Consider the following 22,016-nt stretch of genomic DNA (forward strand, 5'->3'; position numbering starts at 1 on the left):
CCTATTTGCAGGCTCAATGTGGCTTACATAACGTGTCGAAATGCCAGATTTTGATTGCTTCAGTCCAGCCACTTTCAAGATCATGAAGTCACAAATTTGTTTTAAATAATACAAAGAGATCCTACTTATCTGTTTACTGAAGTTGCTTGATATACCACACATCCTGCGCACAGCGCTACTGTTCTGTTTAAAATACATAAAACCGTCTTGGGTGAATCTCCTCATAAAGACGGTTAATAAATCCTAATAAATAAGCAAAAAAAGAGGGTTAAAGAAATTACAAAATTATCATTCGAAAAGGAAACGTAATAAGAAAAAGGATTAAAGCACAGAGAAAAAGGAGGGAAGCGGGAACTGGGGTGTGAGGGAATGGGAGGAAAGAGCAGTGGCGTACTGAGGGTGGGGTGGTCCATCCCGGGCGCACGCTGCAGGAGGGGTGTACGGAGCAGCCGCCTGGCTGTCGGCTCCGCTGGTTCCCTGCTCTCTCTGCTGTTACTTTTTGTTCAGGGGCAAAAGGAGCAGGGAAACGGCGGAGCCGACAGCCACGCAGCTGCTCCCAGCACCCCAGCAGGTAAGAAGAATGCACCTGTGGGGGGGGGGGACGCTGCTCCCGGAGGGAGGGGGTAATGCTGCACCCAGGGGGGACAGATGACACTGCACCTGGGGGGGGGGGGCGCAGCGGCGAACCGCCCCGGGTGGCAGCCGACCAAGGAACGCTCCTGGGAAAGAGAGATTCCTTATCTGCTGTTGAATGAATGACTGCATTTCTTTTTTGTGTCTCTCGGATATCGTTGCTGCTTTTACTGCTGGATTTCTGGTTGCTAATCTCACTATCTCTGCGTACGTAGTGAACTTAGCATAAAAAATATTTAAATCTTTGTTGAAAGCTTGGTTATTTCAACAGGCTTATACCAGCAATTAGGAAGGCACGTTTGGGCATCTTGTACCTGGGAGAGAGAATAAAAAGAATAAACTGTATTGCTATTACTTGGTATAATTGTGTTCTTATATTCTTTTATGATTGGAGTTCTTTTCTGGTACTTTTTAAAATGTTTTTTTAAGTGGTGTAAACCGCTTTGCTGTGCTCAGTAGTTAAGGCGGTATATCACGTTACAAATAAATGCCATGAAAGTGTAACTTCAGTTAGTTATTGGAAGGCTAATCGAAATAGCCACATTTTTACAGATTTGTTTGAAGTGAGCAAAGGTTGGATGCTCACCAGTGTCTTAACACTAGAGAGTTCCATAAATATTGACCAGAGCATGATAAGGCAATTTGTGCCTTTGTGTCAATACAATATTCACATTACAGGGAGATTTTGGAAATCATTTTATTGATTTACTAGGAAAAAAGGCCCGTTTCCGACACAAATGAAACGGGCGCTAGCAAGGTTTTCCTCGGAGTGTGTGTGTTTTACAGAGTGTGTGTGAGAGAGAGAGTGAATGTGTGTGTGTGTGTGTGTGTGTGTGTGTGACAGAGAGAGTGAGACTGGGTGCGAGAGTGTATGTGTGAGAATGAGAGTGTGTGCCAGGGCCCCCCCTCCCTCCCTCTCTCCCAGTTCCAGGGTGGCCCCGCCTCCCTCCCTCCCAGTTCCAGGGTTTACCCCCCTCCCCCCCAGTTCCAGGGTCACCCCACCACTCCCTCCCTCCCAGTTGCAGGGTCCGCCCGCCCCCCCCCTCCAAGTTCCAGGGTCGGCACCTCCTCCCAGTTCCAGGGTCGTTGCCCCCCCTTTCTCCCTCCCTCCCAATTCCAGGGTCATTGCCCCCCCCCACCTCCCCCTCCAGCCACCCTGCGATGTTTAATAAAACGCACCTGCAACATTGTGAAGCTGACTCCATGGCTTCACTGAAGTGAAGGGTTCATAAGGTTTGTCAAATTCGTCAGTCTGTCACCATCTCTCTCTTGGCCCTGCCCTCGCGCCTCTGATAGGTCTGCCGCCCTCAATGTCATCATGTTTTGACGCGAGGGCGGGGCTGAGAGAGATGATGACAGAGTGACGAATCTCACGAACCTTACGAACCCTTCACTTCAGTGAAGCCACAGAGTCAGCTTCAGAACGTTGGAGGTGCGTTTTATTATAGTAGAGATATTCTTCTATTCATGTCTCATCTTTAATTACGTTTATATTAAACTTAATATACTTAATATCATCACATATATCTGTGAATTATATCATTTAAAATCAATTTTAGGAGTGGAGGAGTGGCCTAGCGGTTAGAGCACTGGTCTTGCAGTCCAGAAGTGGCCGGTTCAAATCCCGCTGCTGCTGCTCCTTGTGATCTTGGGCAAGTCACTTAACCCTCCATTGCCTCAGGTACAAACTTAGATTGTGAGCCCTCCTGGGACAGAGAAATATCCAGTGTACCTGAATGTAACTCACCTTGAGCTACTACTGAAAAAGGTGTGATCAAAGTCTAAATAAATATATGGAATGTTGCTACTATTGAAGATTCTACATGGAATGTTGCCACTTTTTGAGATTCTGGAATGTTGCTACTATTTGAGATTCTAGATGGAATGTTGCCAGTGGAGGAGTGGCCTGGTGGTTAGAGCACCAGTCTTACAATCCAGAGGTGGCCAGTTCAAATCCCACTGCTGCTCCTTGTGATCTTGGGTAAGTCACTTAACCCTCCACTGCCTCAGGTACAAACTTAGATTGTGAGCCCTCCTGGGACAGAGAAATATCCAGAGTACCTGAATGTAACTCACCTTGAGCTACTACTGAAAAAGGCATGAGCAAAATCTAAATAAATAAAAAATAATAAATCAATTAACAAAGAGCAATTTAGGAGATATTAGCATTTAAAAATGTAACATTGTCGGTGGTAGACTAATCCTGTTCCACTGTGCTTGTTTTGTATGTCTCATCTCCCATATCTCAATCTACATTCCCCAAAACATATCAAGAAGAAATTGCAAGGATTCTGTGGTTCTGAAGCTTCTGTACTTAGGCCTACTCTTAAATTTTAGATGTCAACGATTCCTGTATCACGATGGGTTTAGTCTTCAAAGACCTACTAAGCTGCAAAAATAATTCCATAAATTTTAATGAATTATTTTGAGTTGAGCCTAACCTTCCACCTTTTTGGCATATTGTGACCAGATATATTTAGGACCTGCCGTACATTTACTATCATTGCCTGCCTAAGCTTAGCCAATTGGCACTAACCAGTTAAAGTCATTCTTCCAGTCTGAGAATGCGATTGGAGCCCCTTTGTTTTACCCTTCTAAATTTGGCCTCCTTATGAAAGGGAGAAATTTTGAAAAGCATAACTTTAAACCAGCCAATGAGGTGGTGTATTTTCTTTTTTTGGTTTTCCTGATTGAGTGAGAGACTTTATTATCATAGAGGCCCTTTTACTAAAGGGTTGCCGTGGTAACCTGGAACTACCACCGGCCCAACGAGGGTGCTGTCAGTAGTTCCACCCTCAGCGCACGCCATTTCCAGCGGATTAGCGCAGGAGGCCTTACTGCCACCTCAGTAGGTGGTGGTATGTGCTCCCCCCCCCCCCCCCCCGAAATGGCCACGTGGCAAGTGTGAACTTACTGCACAGTCATTTCTTTTTGTTGGCATTTTTATCCGCTGTGGTAAAAGTGATCCTGGCGTGTGGCACGAACGGCTGCTGCCACTTTCACAGGGGCCCCTTCTACCACAGCTTAGTAAAAGGGACCCTTAAATTGGCGTTCTGTTCTGAAATTTGTCTGTTTGTTTTATTGTAAACTGCTTTGTTTTGATTAGTTAAGTGGTATATTATTTTAATAAACATAAACCTACAGAAAATTGACCCTAGTGCGACTTTAAAAATTAGTCTATCATTCTGTCTGTAGAATTTATAGACCTGTGATCAGAACTTCGCTTTAAGAAATTTAAAGCTCTCTTTAAATCTTGCTGTTTTATTCAGCTGTTCCGTCTGTCAAACCAGAGAGCTAAGACACATTGACGCAGATGCTCAAAACCTAACGCCGGCGATAGGTGTGATTAGCGCCCAAACTGCATGCATGTACAAAACCCTCCAGTGTATGTTCTATTCTGTGCACTGAAAATCAGTACAAATTGTATTTAAATGCATGGTTATTCACTGCAATGCTCAGAAGACAGCGCAGAAACTAATGCTAGCCTTAATGCTGAAAACACATACCGCCATGTTGAGGATGGCGTTTGGAATTTGAGGAGAGAATTTTCTTCTGCATTTTTCACATTAAATTGATGTTTTTCTTGGGGGGGGGGTCTACTTTGCCCCCCCCCAATGGCATACTCACCTTTCTCTGCTCCACTCCCCCCACTGGCACACTCACTTTTCTCTGCCCCCCTCCTCCCCTATGGCACACTCACTTTTCTCTGCCCCCCACCCTCCCCCCAATGGCACATTCACTTTTTTCTGCTCCTCTCCTCCCCAATGGCACATTCACTTTTTTCTGCCCTGCACCCTCCCCCCCCCCCCAATGACATACTCACTTTTCAATGCCCCACCTTCCCCCCAATGACACTCACTCTTCTCTGCCCCCCACCCTCCCTCCCCAGTGATGCACTCACTTTTCTCTGCCCCCCTCCTCCCCAATGGCACATTCACTTTTTTCTGCCCCCTCCCCCCCCACCCCGATGGCACACTCACTTTTCTCTGCCCCATCCCTCCCAGTGGCACATTCACGTTCCTCTGTCCCCTCCCCCCATGGCATACTCACTTTTCTCTGCCCCTTCCCCCCCCAATGGTACACTCACTTTTCTCTGCCCCTTCCCACCCACCCCTCTCAGTGGTACACTCACTTTTCTCTGCCCCTTCCCACCCCCCCCCCCAGTGGCATACTCACTTTTCTCTGCCCCTTCCCCCTCCCCCGTGGCACACTCACTTTTCTCTGCCCCCTCCCCTTCTCCCCCGGTGGCACACTCACTTTTCTCTGCCCCCTCCCCTTCTCCCCCAGTGGCACACTCACTTTTCTCTGCCCCTCCCCTTCTCCCCCAGTGGCACACTCACTTTTCTCTGCCCCCTCCCCTTCTCCCCCAGTGGCACACTCACTTCAATGTTGCTCCTTGTATTCTTTGACAAGTTATTTAATCCTCCATTACCTCAGGTTCAAACATAGACTGTAAGCCCTCTGGGGACAGGGAAATATGTACAGGCCCTTTTATTAAAGTGCGTTAAGCTCTTAAGGCCAGATTCTATATATGGCGCCTAAAAAATCTGCGCAGTAAACATTTGTGCCTAAGTGTATTGTATAAGCAGCACCTAGATTTAGAGGCAGTATATAGAATACGCTTAGTTGATATCTCAGTGCTTAAAACTACGCAGTTTCATTTACACCAATGAAAATGTGGCGTAAATCCCTGCACATAGATTTATGCGGGCAGACTGGGCAATATTCCATAACTATGCATGTAAATTTTGGAATGCCCACGAAATGCCCCTTTCCGCGCCCATAGCCATGCCTCTCTTGAACTTAATGTATTAGAATTTAGGCGCAGCTCATTACAGAATCTGCTTAGCGAGTTGTGGGCATAAATTTGAATTATTGCCAATTAAGTTACACGCATTGTTATAGAATGCACCTGGATTTTGGCGCGGATCTCTAGGCGCGCTATATAGAATCCGGTAGTTGATGCACGAATTACAGCACATTAACAGCTATTGCACAAACAAGCCATCCATTACCAAGATGGGTTTGCTGTTTGCGAGTGCTAATTCACATATTAAATGTTTTTGTGTCAGAGGGCAGGAACTAGGCAGGACATGGGCGAAGACTGGGTGTGGATATATATTTTTTTTTTTTGGTTACATTTGTACCCCGCGCTTTCCCACTCATGGCAGGCTCAATGCGGCTTACATGGGGCAATGGAGGGTTAAGTGACTTGCCCAGAGTCACAAGGAGCTGTCTGTGCCTGAAGTGGGAATCAAACTCAGTTCCTCAGTTCCCCAGGACCAAAGTCGACCACCCTAACCACTATTATGCAGCAGTTAACGCACAGTACCTGCTGTTATGCTGTCAGTTCTGCAGTTATGGTGGTTTCACTTAGCACCTTCTCAGTAGGAGGCGCCATGTGCAACCAGTCTAATTGCGACCAGGTTTATTTGTTAGGATTTATCGCTTTTTTGATGGCATCCACTCAAAGCAGTGTACAGCAAAAATATGTCCAACATAGGCAAGAGACAACTAGGAGCAGTAAAAATATTCAAACAACAATACAAGATATGGCATAGTTTGCTACATTTCAACGTCAACACAATAAAACATTTTAGCAGACAGCATAGGGTGTAAGCAAATATGGAACACATAGGTAAGAGTAACACGAGTTAGAAAATAAGGGAACTAATTTAAAGACAGTTGCACGCAAAGTCGAAATGGTGTTTGAAAATCATCTTCGCTAGGGTAGAAGTGAATAAACATGTCCTGCTACAGTATGTGCAGCCGGTGTCACTCCCTGTGTGTGTGAGTGACACTAGCAAGTTAGTTACTTCTTCCATTAAAGGCCTGGATAAAGAGCCAAGCTTTCACCTGCTTCCTGAAGTAGAAGACTTGTGTTGAGTGAAGCCTTTCGGGGAGCCTATTCCAGAGTGTGGGGGTTACTCCAGAGAAGGCTCCCTGTTGGGTATCACATCCCGTGTTCTCCTTTAGAGGGGGTGAGGTTAGGGATACTCCTTCAGGAGAACCTAAGTGATCCTGGAGGTGTGTAGAGCTAGATCCTTTTCTTCCAGTACTCTGGGCCATTTCCTTTAAGGGCCTTGAAGATCAAACAGTTTTAAGTTAACTGTGTTTTGTAGTGGTTCTACACATCCTAATGTGAAAGTAGCTGCAAATTAAGTAGTGTCTAGTGCACTAAATAAGCTTCAAATAATTTGGGACTGCTTTTAAGAAAATTTAACAAAAGCCTTACAAGAGGCTAATTGAAAAGTTAAAATAAGTCAGATATGGGATTGATGAAGATTTGCATATTGCTGCTTTTGAATCTTGGGATAGCAGCGTTGATGCTGTGAATTCTGATGATCCTTATAAACAATGTATGTAAATGTTTGGAAATGCCTGATAATGTTTTGAAAACATTTTTTGAAAGCACTTGGAAAGTTAATTGTTTGTTTACGGAAGTAGTTGCTGGGATAACATTCAGTGTAATGTGCATGGCCCAACAATTAACATGCGGACTTTGGACCCAAGGTGCTTTAGTCAAAGCCCCCCTTAATGTGCCTAAATACATGACAGACCTTATAGATCTGCCGATAAGAAACAAAGTCAGATCGTCAAGATCCTAACTAAACCCACACTACCCAAACTGCGAAGGACTGAAATACAAAACAACTTACGCATCCGGCTTCTCCTACATAAGCGCAAAACTATGGAATGGCCTCCCAAAGGCTGTGAAAACAATCCACGACCACCTGAACTTCAGGAAATTACTAAAAACCAACCTCTTCAAAACGGCTTATCCCAACGACCCCACGTAAACCTCTTCACCCAGCAACACAGCAAGACTATAATCGTACTGGACAACACGCAATCTTCATCCCTTCCGACCCTCCACTTATACCTCATAGAAACATATACAACCTTGTATCTGTTACCATCCGACTAGGCAAATGCCTCTGACGGTACTATGTAAGCCACACTGAGCTTGCAAATAGGTGGGAAAATGTGGGGTACAAATGCAACAAATAAATAAATGTAACTTCTAGTAAAAAAGAAGTGTTGATTGTTACGATTTGCTGTGTCGCCTCTCACCATATATAGAATCTAGGGCTCTCTCCATGCCATTTCAGATCCCAGACAGACTGAGCAGAAGGTGAATTTGGGATTAAACTCTGATTGGCCATTGGGCTAGTGCCATGGCTCATTTGACTTGCTAATTTTTTTTATTTCAGATAATAGAAGTGAATGACACAATATACTGTTCTCAACCTCGCATGCAGTGTTTTCTAATTTGGCACCGGTGGAAGTTTGTATACATGGACTACAACTGAAAGCATTACAAAATGATGCATAAGATTGAGAGAGGTTGCAATAGCTTCGCTGGTTTCTGCTGTATTAAAAAAACAAAAAACGAAATAGTTTCCACTGAGCAGCAACTCCCTTACAGACCTAGCTAATATTTTGATTTGTTTTTCTGTGCGTCTTCTAAAGGGGGAGGGAAGGAGAGCTGCAGGTCTTGATCGTAAGCGAATGTTGCTAATGGAAAAGATAGCAGCTGCCTCATAACCAGCCTCCTCCTGAGAGAAGAGGAGGGGGAAGGGGCTGCTGCAGGCGTCGGGTGGTGACAGCCTCGTCTCCCTTGGCGCAGTATTCGTTTATAGCAAGCACCGTTAGTAATTACGCCTCTTAATTTAGGAGAGCGAGTGGGAGAAAGGAATATAAATTTGAGTATTAACTTTAGAGATTGAAAATGGGGAGAGTGAACCTTCTCTCCAGGAGATTATTTTTTTGGAATGAAAGAGTGTGACGTGCAGTATAAACTTGAAAAATTGCTCTCTTTAACAACAGAGAAAGGGGAAAAAAAAGACTAGCTAGGGTTAGATTTTATAGACCAAGGTAGACGTTGCCTTTCATTTTTAATTTCCAGGCTCTTGACTATCAGGGAAGTGTTTTTAGTTCTAACGCATTTCTTTGTGGTGAAATAGGGAGGCTTTATTACAAACCAGTTAGTTGGTGCTAATTGTGGGTAAATCTAACCCAATTATCTTGTGGGGGTTTTTTTTTACATCTATAAATACGTTTTTCGTTGAAGTGTGAAATAGGTAGTTTTAAAATGCAGTTATCGTGCATTCAATTTTCTGTTCCCTTGTTTCTTACAATGAGCAGTAGAGACCATAGTGAAGTTCTCCAAGAAAAATAAATACTCACTAATATCTTCATAGAATTATTTGTTCAAGAGTTGGTGGATAAAGTTGAGTGATATGTAATTCCACTAATGGTGTTACTGCTTTCTTTTGTTCTCTTGGTTTGTATCTTTCACAACCCATCATTACTTAACATAGTAGATGACGGCAGAAAAAGACCTGCACGGTCCATCCAGTCTGCCCAACAAGATAACTCATATTTGCTACTTTTTGTGTATACCCTACTTTGATTTGTACCTGTGCTCTTCAGGGCACAGACCGTATAAGTCTGCCCAGCACTATCCTCGCCTCCCAACCACCAGCTCTGCCTCCCAACCACCGGCTCTGGCACAGACCGTACAAGTCTGCCCAGCACTAACCCCGCCTCCCAACCACCAGTCCCGCTTCCCACCACCGGCTCTGGCACAGACCGTATAAGTCTGCCCAGCACTATCCCCACCTCCCAACCACCAGCCCCGCCTCCCGATCTTGACTAAGCTCCTGAGGATCCATTCCTTCAGCACAGGATTCCTTTATGCTTATCCCACGCATGTTTGAATTCCATTACCATTTTCATTTCCACCACCTCCCACGGGAGGGCATTCCAAGCATCCACTACTCTCTCCGTGAAAAAATACTTCCTGACATTTTTCTTGAGTCTGCCCCCCTTCAATCTCATTTCATGTCCTCTCGTTCTACCATCTTCCCATCTCCGGAAAAGGTTTGTTTGCGGATTAATACCTTTCAAATATTTGAACGTCTGTATCATATCACCCCTGTTTCTCCTTTCCTCCAGAGTATACATGTTTACTTCATCAAGTCTCTCCTCATACGTCTTGTAACGCAAATCCCATACCATTCTCGTAGCTTTTCTTTGCACCGCTTCAATTCTTTTTACATCCTTAACAAGATACGGCCTCCAAAATTGAACACAATACTCCAGGGACCATCTTAAAATTGAAGCACTGCCTGCTACTGTCTGTAGTGGTCTATCAGCTCATAGGATGGATGGAATATAAGGTGAGCCAGATGATGGTACAGGCATGTGCCTAGGGCCCAAAGCTTTGGGTTTTTTTTTTTTTTTGGGGGGGTGCACTGTCAGATGAGCTCAGGATTCAGGAGGCTAGGATTTTCAGGATTCTACAAGTTTGTAAATTACCTGTCTCAAAGCGAGAAGGTTGCCTAAGTATTTGTATATTTTTTGCGTTTAGCCTTCGTAGCTTTTTAATCCTGCCCGTTCCAGTTCAGGGAATGTGATAAGACACAACCAATGGGAAAGCTTCCTTTTCACAGGAAGGAGGGACTGAGCTACAAAAACTGGGGGGAAGCTGAGCTGTGCAGAGTGCCTTGGAAATACCCAGTGGAGCGAGTGAGGGGCTTAGGGGGAGAGGGATTGTTGAAAAGGAGTAGGAATTTAAGAAGAATGGGAAAAGTGTGAAGGGTCTGCAGCAGGCCAGAGTTGTGCACAAACAGATCAAGGTGTAAAAGATCTCCATTAGCTCAACAGGAAAGAACAAGCTGACTTCCTGACTACATTCAGAAGTTAGGCACATACTCATTACTGCTATCATACTCACAGCTAGGTTCTGCACTTTTCCCTTCTACTTCTGGAGAGGTGAGATGTAGGGAGGGAGGGAGGCAATGGTGAAATCTGGGGAGGTGTCCATGTTAGGATGGCACACAGACACATTTGCCAAGGACCCAATATAATTTTAATCCAGCCCTGAATGCAGGGAATTAGTCTGAGGTCTGTTTTAGAAACCTTCTTCCTAAGATCTGTAACAGAGTGGACACCCGGGAGGGAGTGGAAAACATGAAAAAGGATCTGAGGAAGCTAGAAGAATGGTCTAAGGTTTGGCAATTAAAATTCAATGCGAAGAAATGCAAAGTGATGCACTTAGGGAATAGAAATCCTCGGGAGACGTATGTGTTAGGCGGGGAGAATCTGATAGGTACGGCCGGGGAGAGGGATCTTGGGGTGATAGTATCTGAGGATCTGAAGGTGACGAAACAGTGTGACAAGGCGGTGGCCGTAGCTAGAAGGTTGCTAGGCTGTATAGAGAGAGTATGACCAGCAGAAGAAAGGAGGTGTTGATGCCCCTGTATAAGTCGTTGGTGAGGCCCCACCTAGAGTATTGTGTTCAGTTTTGGAGGCCGTACCTTGCGATGGATGTAAAAAGAATTGAAGCGGTGCAAAGAAAAGCTACGAGAATGGTAAGGGATTTGCGTTACAAGACATATGAGCAGAGACTTGATGACCTGAACATGTATACTCTGGAAGAAAGGAGAAACAGGGGTGATATGATACAGACGTTCAAATATTTGAAAAGTATTAATCCGCAAACGAACCTTTTCCGGAGGTGCGAAGGCGGTAGAACAAGAGGACATGAAATGAGATTGAAGGGGGGCAGACTCAAGAAAAATGTCAGGAAGTATTTTTTCACGGAGAGAGTAGTGGATGCTTGGAATGCCCTCCCGCGGGAGGTGGTGGAAATGAAAATGGTAACAGAATTCAAACACACGTGGGATAAACATAAAGGAATCCTGCTCAGAAGGAATGGATCCTAAGGAGCTTAGCCGAGATTGGGTGGCAGAGCCGGTGGCGGGAGGCGGGGATAGTGCTAGGCAGACTTACAAGGTCTGTGCCCTGAAAAGGACAGGTACAAATCAAGGTAAGGTATACACAAAAAGTAGCACATATGAGTTTATCTTGTAGGGCAGACTGGATGGACCATGCAGGTCTTTTTCTGCCGTCATTTACTATGTTACTATGTTAGGTAAAAGCTATATATGCAAAGCTGAAACATAGAAAAATGAAGGCAGATAAAGACCATATGGCTTATCCAGTCTGCCCATCCATGCCATCTACTCTCCCGATCACTCCCTTGGAGATCCTATGTTCTTGTCCCAAACTCTCTTGAATTTAGATTTCATCACCAATTCCATCTGGAGGCTGTTCCATGAATCCACCACCCTTTCTGTGAAGAAGTATTTTCTCAGGTTACTTCTGAGACCGTCCTCTTTCACCTTCAACCTATTCCCCCTTGTTCCAGAGCTTCCTTTCAGTTGAAAGAGATTCGCCTCCTGTGCATTTATGCCACAGAAGGTATTTAAGTGTCTCTATCATATCTCCTGCATTTCTTCCAAAGTACACATATTGAGATCTTTAAGTCTGTCCCCATACGCTTTATGACGAAGACCACTGACCACTTTAGTATCCACTCTCTGGACCAACTGCATCTTATTTGTATCTTTTTGAAGGTCGGTCTCCAGAATTATACACAATATTCCAAATAGAGCTGTATTAAATAGCATATTTTACTATTCGACCAAATACGAATAATGAAAAACATTATTCAGCCAAATACAAATAATGGGCATTGACCTTTAATATAATAAAAAATAAAAGAAGCAACGTGAAATCAGATGCAGTTATCCTGTTCCCCACCCCACTTTAGTTCTTTCCCCTTAGCTGTTCAACCACAGTCATGCTACACACAGTTTTTTTAACATTAGAACTGCTGCACAGGCTCTCTCCGTCTGCACTCAAGAGTTTAGAGCTGCTCCAGAGCCCAACATGATTTCAGCTGGCAGGGGGTACGCCTACCTAGCGGCACTTTCCCCAGTCCCAGCTCTCCTGTGCCCAATCAGACAGCAGGACTGCTGCTGGCATCACTGCAGGGGCTGGCTCTGCTCAGTGGCGTACTGAGGGCGGGGAGATCCGCCCAGGTGCAAGGAGCAGCCTTTCGACTGTCTGATCCGCTGGTTCCCTGCTCCCTTTGATGTTACTTCCTGTTCCGGGGCAGAGGGAGCAGGAACCGGCGGAGCCGACGGCCGTGCTACTGCTCTCCCCAACACCTCAGGAGGTAAGATCAATGCACCCGGGGGTGTATGTGTTTGGCGGTACTGCACCCCGGGGGGGGGGGGGGGGGGGGGGGTGAGCGGCGGCAATCCTTCCCAGGTGGCAGCCAATCAAGGAACACCAATGTCTGTCCTGCCGGCAATGCTTCCAGTCCCTGGGAGTGGGCTTCCCCCAACCGTCACTGATTCTGCCGGACTTTTTACAACAAAGAGGCTGGGCTAAACAGGCAATCCCCACTGGCAGTGGTTGAGCAGGTGAGTGGGAAGGAACGAAAAGGGGTTTTGTGAGGTGTGGCAGGAGGGAGAGTGTGCACAGTGGAGCCTCGGATTATTTGCATTCAAACTGAAATCACTATTCGGCCGAATACAAATAATGTATTCGGGGCTGAATCAGTTTGATTACGAATATTTGGTACAGCTCAAATTCTAAATGAGCTATCACCAGAGTCTTATACAGGGGTATCACCTCCTCTTTCCTACTGGCCAGTCCTCTTGCTATGCATCCAAGCATCTTTCTAGCTTTTACCTTTGCCTTTTCAACTTGTTGGGTCACCTTAAGATCATCACATATGATCACATCCAAGTCCCCCCCCGCTCCTCTTTTATGCAGAAAAGTTCTTCGCTCCCTAAATTGTACCGTTCCTTCGGGTTTTTGCATTTTTAAAGATTAAATCTGTTTTCCCTTCTCTCTCTCTCTCAGCTCTGGCCCCGCCCTTGTGGAAACAGGAAATGAGGGCGGGACCAGAGCTGAGAGAGAGAGAAGGGAAAACGGAACTAAGCACCGAGCCTTCATGCTGCCGCCCTAACCCTGACAAGGTAAAATAGATGACTTTTAAAATTTGGAGAGAGGGGGTCTGGAACTCGAAGGGAGGAGGGAACGGACTTCCGGTGGGTGAAGCGACGGTGCGCGTGTCAACAGAGAGGGCTCTGCGTGCCCTCTCTGGCACGTGTGCCATAGGTTCGCCATCACTGTTCTATAACTTGTTTATGCCATTTGATGACTTTTTTTTTTTCCATTTGTCTTTCTTGGCATTCGACGTCCTCTGTTTTTGAATTTTGACAGTGATAAAGGATATGGTATCTAAAGGCATTTTTGCATAATTAGAGCCCGATGCAGGCATAAGCTGAAACATGACCACGTCAGATTTTTGAGATTGGGAAATTCATTTTATTTCACATTAAGATGTAATTACTTGCATGTACATGTGTTAAAACGACAATCTTTAGTTATGTTGGACCGTTCATAGTTCATTCCTTTGTACTGCTGCTTGTGCAGTCAGGACATATTTATCTCTGCTCCGTGTCCAGCCGAAGAAGCATTTCTCCATGGATGAGCAATGAGCCTTTTTCTTTGTTTACTGATTACAGTAGCCTGTTAAGGATTGCTGTGGAAATGGTCTCCAGTAACATAATAGGTTTGTGGTCTAATTTAAACTCAGTTGAAGGAAAAATTGCTTAAGTTTGAGTGCTTCAGCTGTGGAATGAACTGCCGTTTTTGAGATTGTATAACCACATCAGTGTTGGTTTTAAAATTAGGACCGGTTCATGTAGGTTGATGAGTTTGCCTAGATACTCACAATAAGAGTATGATTGAGAGAGAATTTGCTTAGATTACCTTCTCCGAGTCAGGTAATCATTTTTCAGCTGCGGGCCATTTCTAAACTTTTTTCTCCTCCTGGATCGCAACCCACAAATAAGTATAATGCAAAGAAGATTTTGTTAGGCTGGCTGTCTTCTTTTAGCCAAACTTATTGCTTAACTTTGCAAAACAAAAGTCTGATCCGGGCAGCATTACTTTTCCATTCTTTTTTCTTTTGCATCGATCAGCGCGATATTCACTTACAGAACAGTCTGTTTTGTCAGTCGCTACAAGTGGAAAAATATGGATTCACAATAATATCAACATAATAGACAAAAACACACACAGCGTCAGTAATACATAGTAAAATCATTACTGAGCAAAATCAAGGACCCTCAAAAGCCAGTTGATTAAAAAAGGCCTTTAACTGTTTCCTGAAAGAGAGCACTGTTGTATTAGGCTAGACTCCTAAAGCTCTTGGCTTTGCGGTTGATGTCTGGCCAGGGGATTCCCTCCCCTGCTTCGCCAGGGGCAGTGGGGAGGGTCATGCAGTAGAAGAGGAGCTCGGGAGGCTTAGTCCTTCAGCATTTTAGCCAGCTGCTATACTACTGTTTATCATTTCTATAGCGCTATTAGATGTACGCAGCGCTGTGCACTTGAACATGAAGAGACAGTCCCTGCTCGAAAGAGCTTATAAATCCAATCAGGACAAACAGGACAAATAAGGGATAAGGTAATTACTAAGGTGGGAATGATAAAACATACATGGGTACTGTACAAGTGATTAGGGGTTAGGAGTTAAAAGCAGCATCAAAAAAAGTGGGCTTTTAGTCTAGATCTGAAGACGGCCAGGGATGGAGCTTGACGTACTGGCTCAGGAAGTCTATTCCAGGCATATGATGCAGCAAGATAAAAGGAACGGAGTCTGGAGTTGGCAGTGGAGGAGAAGGGTACAGATGAAAGAGATTGACCCAATGAACGGAGTTCCCGGGGAGGATTATAGGGAGAGATAAAAGTGGAGTGGAGTGGTACTGAGGAGCTGCAGAGTGAATGCACTTGTAAGTCAATCAGAGGAGTTTGAACTGTATGCGGAAATGGATAGGGAGCCAATGAAGTAACTTGAGGAGAGGGCTAATGTGAGCATAGCGATAATGCTGATGTGGAGTTTGTGGAGCCTGCTGCATGAGTATGGCAGTTAGCTTGTTTTGCCCTTTTTGCTTTCTCAGCAGGACAAAGTTTTAGAGATTTTGGAAGGTTCCTCTTTAGGCTCAGATGTACGTCCACTAGAGGCCTGTGTTCTTGCCGCAGCTGAGGAGGGGACAGTAGGCATCTTTACTTTAGACCATGTTTATAACATGTAGCATGAGGGGGGAGAAAAATCTCTCCCATTAGGGAACATGGACTGTATTTGTTTTCTAAATGTCAAATTTGTGTTTTGGAGCATCTCGAGAGAAAGGACGTTTCATATCTGTGGGACCACCGGAGTATTGTCCTTTTCAAACCTAATCAACCACCAAAGGAAGTGAAGTGGGCCACAAAGTGAAATGATGGAAGTAACATTATTGACAAGTTGTGTTTGACCTCGCTGCCTTCATCACAGGTCATCAAATGAGAAGTTCTGTCATATGATGCTTCTTATGGTACACAGTTCCCACATGGTCAAATATTGTTCGTACTGCAATCACCCCTGTCTTTCTCTACTGCTCGCTTCACTTCCTTTGGTGTTGGTTGATTGATGCTGTTATTATGTTCCCTCTGATTCTGTGTCCTTTTGAACCTCATGACTAGAGGGATCAGATGGTAAGCAGTTCTGACTTGAAACAAATTCTTTTCTTGGCCTATATCAGCTAAGGGGGGGAGGGGTCTGTAGCCAGGCTGGGCGGTAACCCTTGTGTACATGGAAAGTCAATTCCCATTTTTTGGCCCTCTCCATAACTAGAGTTACCATATGTCCGGATTTACCGGGCAGCCAGGCGGGTTTTGCCAATCTGCCCAGAAATCCGGACAAACGGGCAGATTGCTAGCCTCCCCTCCCCTCCCCTTAGTTACTACTGCCCTGGTGGTCTACTGACCTCTTCCGCCTTCGGGGCAAGAAAGAGTCCCCTCTTTCCTGCCCGGAGCACTGCCCTGCATGCATCCTTCCTGGTGGTGATCTCGGCGCCGATTCATAATGGCCGCTGAGAGTTGAAGTGACCTCGCGAGACTTCAACTCTCGGCAGCCATTTTGAATCGGCGCCGAGATCACCAACAGGAGGAAGGATGCATGCAGGGTAGCGCTCCGGGCAGGAAAGAGGGGGCTCTTTCCTGCCCCGAAGAGGTCACTAGACCACCAGGTCAGTAGTAAGGGGAGGGGGGTGACGGGGTGTGTGACAGGGGGGAGGGGGTGGGGTGGGGTATGAAAGGGGCGGGGTGTGGTGGGGGCAGGGCATGTGTCCTTTTGGGGGGACAAAATATGGTAACACTATCCATAACTAGTAACTAATGTAACTTGTGTCATAAAGGTCCATCGCTTGTCTTGCACAGACAACCAGTGTTCAATTGGGTAGCTGCATTCTGAAATGTATTGTTCCCCCCCCCCCCCCCCCCCATGCATTTCCAGAATATACCCACTTAAAGTACACTGCAGTAACCATTACTAGTATAAAAGTGTTCTAGATGAAATTAAAAAAAAAAGGGCAAATAAAAACAAAAGCATAGTGAGGAACAGAACTATGGGATTTACAGGAAATGTATAAAATATGCTTCACTCATTCCCTCTTTATATCATGTTTGCACTCTTGTATAAATGCTTGAGTTAGATTTTATAAGCTAAGCCATGTGGTCTTTGTGTGGTTCCTCTAACTTTGTTTTCCGTGTTCTCTTGAGAGAAGGTAACCTCCAGTGCCCCACAGATTGTCAGAAAGTCTCTGGTCCTCCTTATTTCAACAATCTTATATACATTTAACTGCTTTAGACTCTGACCTTTTCTACCCCTCCCCAACCAACAGCAGCCGTCTCCTTGATTTATCTGGCCTTGTCAGTGAGCAGGTGGCAGTCTAACTCAAGGCCAAGAGTGTGATGAATGTGATATTCTACAGCCCTTCAGCTTCGGATGCTATCCACATACCGCCCCCCCCCCTCCCCCCCAAAAAAAGCACAAAATAATAACAAACTCCTCAACGTTCTAGTGGAGATGGGAAGCGAGGAAGTGTATAATGAATTTGCTTTCATGACAGAGGCAGACTGGAATTAAGTTCTGCTGTGGACCCTCGATTTACAGTCTTACAATTATATATATAGGATGCTTCCTGTTTCTTCCAGTCGGCTCTGATGGACTAGACTGAGCTGGACTGCAGATAAGCAGCATAATCAGAAAATTGAGGAAAACATTTCTTGGTGTGATAATCTTATCGGCTTGTTAATAAATAGCAACATTTTAGAGCACAGAGTGGCGAGTCTGCTATTCTTTTTTCCCTTGGTCTGGGAGAGAATTCAGCATTAGGAGGGTTATAGAGGAAATTCGAGTACTGGTCTCCCTGCTTACTACCACCCCCCCCCCCCCCCCCCCCGCCTCCACACACTTACACTCCTGAGGAATAAATGTGAGGTTTGACTCTTTTGCCATCACAATTGCATAGTGCTTGCTTGTAATATTAGATCTGTTTTTTATTCACTGTAATCAGTAAACAGGGGATTGTATGGAGACACACTCAACAAATCAACACCAAAAAAATCTCCAGCAATATTGTATATATATGTTTATAGCCTTAACTATAGCTCATAGAAAAAGAAGGAAAAAGCCTCGAATAGCTCTACGTGTGATCAAGGTCAATACGAGCTTTCAAATCGTCATAGGCATAGAAAAAACCTTCCCTCCAATATTTTTAATTTCAACATCATTAACAGTTCACAAAAACACTTATCTTTGGAGTTGAATTTGTCTTCAGACTATATCCAAGTCCAGTGGCCAAAATTTCGTCTAGTAGCTTCAGGGTATCATGAAAATAGGCAATAGATTGCAATAAACTAAGTGTACCAATCTATCTGTTTTTTACTTATTAGTGTTTCCATTTATGAGACCCTCTTAAAAAAAAAAAAAAGGACCTTTTGTTACCAGTGTATCTTCTTTACGCCCTCTTGAGTTTATAGATTCTTGAGTAAGGAGTAATGCTATATCTTCTTTGAGAAAGGGGAGGGGGTATCAGTTCAAATTTCATCCAACTAACTCTTCCTTGATAAATCCCCCCCATCTCTGCAATGTTACTGAGGATTACAGTGGACTTGACCCTGACGCAGCATCTGCGAAACATGCCGCATGTCGGTCACATTTAAAAATGGCTTTCATTATTTCACAACATGGGTACTGTACGAGTGATTAGGGATTAGGAGTTAAAAGCAGCATGAAAAATTGGGCTTTTAGCCTAGATCTGAAGACGGCCAGGGATGGAGCTTGACGTACTGGCTCAGGAAGTCTATTCCAGGCATATGGTGCAGCAAGATAAAAGGAACGGAGTCTGGAGTTAGCAGTGGAGGAGAAGGGTGCAGATAAGAGAGATTTACCCAGTGAATGGAGTTCCCGGGGAGGAATGTAGGGAGAGAGGAGAGTGGAAAGGTACTGAGGAGCTGCAGAGTGAATGCACTTATAGGTCAATAAGAGGAGTTTGAACTGTATGCGGAAATGGATAGGAAGCCAGTGAAGTGACTTGAGGAGAGGGCTAATATGAGCATAACGACACTGGCGGAATATTAGTCATGCAGCAGAATTTTGAACAGATTGAAGAGGAGAGAGATGGCTAAGTGGGAGACCTGTGAGAAGCAAGTTCAATAGTCTAAGCGAGAGGTGATAAGAGAGTGGATGAGGGTTCTGGTAGTGTGCTCAGAAAGGAAAGGGCGAATTTTGGTGATATTTTAGAGAAAGAAATGACAGGTTTTAGCAGTCTGCTGAATATGTGCAGAGAAGGAGAGGGAGGAGTCGAAGATAACCCCAAGGTTACGAGCTGATGAGACAGGAAGGATGAGAGTGTTATCCACAGAAATAGAGTGGGGGAGGAGGAGAGGTTGGTTTAGGGGGAAAAATAAGAAGCTCAGTCTTGGTCGTGTTTAGTTTCAGATGGCGGTGAGACATCCAGGCAGCAATGTCAGACAGGCAGGCTGATACTTTGGCCTGGATTCCTGCTGAGATTTCTGGTGTGGAGAGGTAGATCTGGGCGTCATCAGCGTAATGATGATACTGAAAACCATGGGATGAGATCAGAGTTCAGTTAAATGATTGTTTTCCCCTGGTGATAGCCTAGATTAACGTGGAATAAACTTGTGCCGATCATAAAGACTGAGGGGTCCTTTTACTAAGGTGTGCTGAAAAATGGCCTTCGGTAGTGTAGATGTGTGTTTTGGGCACACGCAGAATTATTTTTCAGCGCACCTACAAAAATGCTTTCTAAAACTTTTTGCCAAAAATGGACGTGCAGCAAAATGAAAATTGCCACGCGTCCATTTTCGGTCTGAGACCTTACCGTCATCCATTGACCTAGCAGTAAAGTCTTATATGGTAACTGGGCACTAATGACCTATGCGCATCAAATGCCACTTGGCGTGTGCCTCCGTTACGTATGGCAGAAAATAAAAATGATTTTTTTTGGCCACGCGTATCAGATGCGTGGCAAAAATGAAATTACCACCAGAGCCACGCGGTAACTCCATTTTGATGTGCGTTGGGCGCACGTAGACGCTTACGCGGCTTAGTAAAAGGGCCCCTGAGTTCCTGTGCATTAGTCTTTCTGCATTACTCAAGCGTCGTAATGCAAAACTGAAGGGCCCTTTTACTAAGCAGCGGTAAAAAGTGGCCTGCGGTAGTTTGGACGTGTGAAATTGGCGTGTGTTGTGCCATTTTGTTTTACTGCGGCCAGGAAAAAAGTGTTTTTTTTTTTTTTTTTATTGGGACCGTAAATGGCCATGCGCTAAAATGAAAAGTAGCACACGGCTATTTACTGCCTGAGCCTTTACCGCCACCCATTGACCTAGCAGTGAGGGCTCACACACTACTAGTGCAATAATCATGGAACGCGCGCTAATGTGACCACGCTGCTGATTACTGCCAGGAATGCAGTTGAAAATAGAAAACTATATTCTACCATGGGAAACAGTGTTCGCTAACTTCAGAATTGCCGCTGGGCGCCCGTGCTGTCACGGCAGTAGTGCCGCTTTGGCATGCACTATCTGTGCATTAACCCTCCCGCTGTAAAAGGGCCCCTGGTTAAGAACATGGGTGTAAATTTGGATTCCCAACTGCCATTAAAAGTTCATATCGGAAACGTTGTTGAAAAGGCTTTTTTTAAAAGTTATGATTGGTTAGGCAAACTAAACACTCTGGCTCATCTACTGAGTAGAGAATGACACGGGGACAAAGTTTGTCCTTGCCCCGTCCCTGTAGGTTCTGTCTCCGTCCCCGCCCCATCCTCGCCCCGTCCCTGCAGGTTCTGTCTCTATTCCCGCCCCTTCTCCGCAGCTTCTGTCTCCATCCCCGCAGGCCTTCTCTCCGTCTCCGCCCTATCCCCGCAGGTTCTGTCACTGCCCCGTCCCCGCTCCGTCCCCATGGGCTCTGTCCTCATCTGCAGAAGCCTTGAACAATTATGATTTTATATTTAAATCTGTACAAATAGAAAGCAATAACAGTGAGCATCTATAATAAGCTTCTTCACCACCACCCTCTACCCTTCCAGCCCCAACAATAGCTGATTTCTTCTACCCCAAGGAATCCCAATCCACCCTGTTAAAATATCCAGGGATATAAAATACAACCCGTTCTGTATGCCCTAGAGGGGAGAAATATGCCCTATGAAGCACTGTTATGATTTTTTAATCTGTGGATGAATAAGAAGTCATCATCAATCTCAGGATTCAATCTAGCTCTCCTGTCTTCCACAATCCTTTCCTGCAATAGAAGATGTCTTCTCAGAAGAAAAGTGGAGTGGAGGAGTGGCCTATTGGTTAGGGTGGTGGACTCTGGTCTGGGAAACTGAGGAACTGAGTTCGATTCCCACTTCAGGCACAGGCAGCTCCTTATGACTCTGGGCAAGTCACTTAATCCTCCATTGCCCCATGTAAGCCGCATTGAGCCTGCCATTAGTGGAAAGCACAGGGTACAAATGTAACAAAAATAAAATAGATACTATTGGAGATTCTACATGGAATGTTGCTACTCTTGGAGATTCTACATGGAATGTTGCTACTATTGGAGATTCTACATGGAATGTTGCTATTCCACTAGCAACATTCCATGTAGAAGGCTGCGCAGGCTTCTGTTTCTGTGAGTCTGACATCCTGCACGTACGTGCAGTAAGACTCACAGAAGCAGAAGCCTGCGCAGCCACATTGGTGATCTGCAAGGGCCGACTTCTACATGGAATGTTGCTAGTGGAATAGCAACATTCCACGTAGAATAACAGTGGAGGAGTGGCCTAGTGGTTAGGGTGGCAGACTTTGGTCCTGGGGAACTGAGGAACTGAGTTTGATTCCCACTTCAGGCACAGGCAGCTCCTTGTGACTCTGGGCAAGTCATTTGACCCTCCATTGCCCCATGTAAGCCGCATTGAGTCTGCCATGAGTGGGAAAGTGCGGGGTACAAATGTAACAAAAAAAAAAAAAAAAAAAGATGTGCTGGTAGCAGGATGTACAGGATCCCCCCATGCAAATTTTGCTAGTTGCAGCCAGCATGTTTGCTTGTTTTTCCAAAAAAATCAAAATATCGTTGTCTGCATCACTCAAACTGTCCAGTTCATTAACAGGCTTCAAAGTAGAAA

At 45.0% G+C, this 22,016-nt stretch overlaps 1 protein-coding gene across 1 annotated transcript in view; it reads left to right on the plus strand.

The window, feature by feature from the left end:
• MAD1L1 (mitotic arrest deficient 1 like 1) overlaps window positions 1-22,016 on the plus strand; it is a 1,314,438-nt gene that overhangs the window by 529,286 nt on the left and 763,136 nt on the right. The gene's annotated exons all lie outside the window — the stretch shown is intronic.

This window comes from Microcaecilia unicolor, chromosome 8 (genome assembly GCF_901765095.1).
Source record: "Microcaecilia unicolor chromosome 8, aMicUni1.1, whole genome shotgun sequence".
Classification (NCBI taxonomy): Eukaryota; Metazoa; Chordata; class Amphibia; order Gymnophiona; family Siphonopidae; genus Microcaecilia; species Microcaecilia unicolor.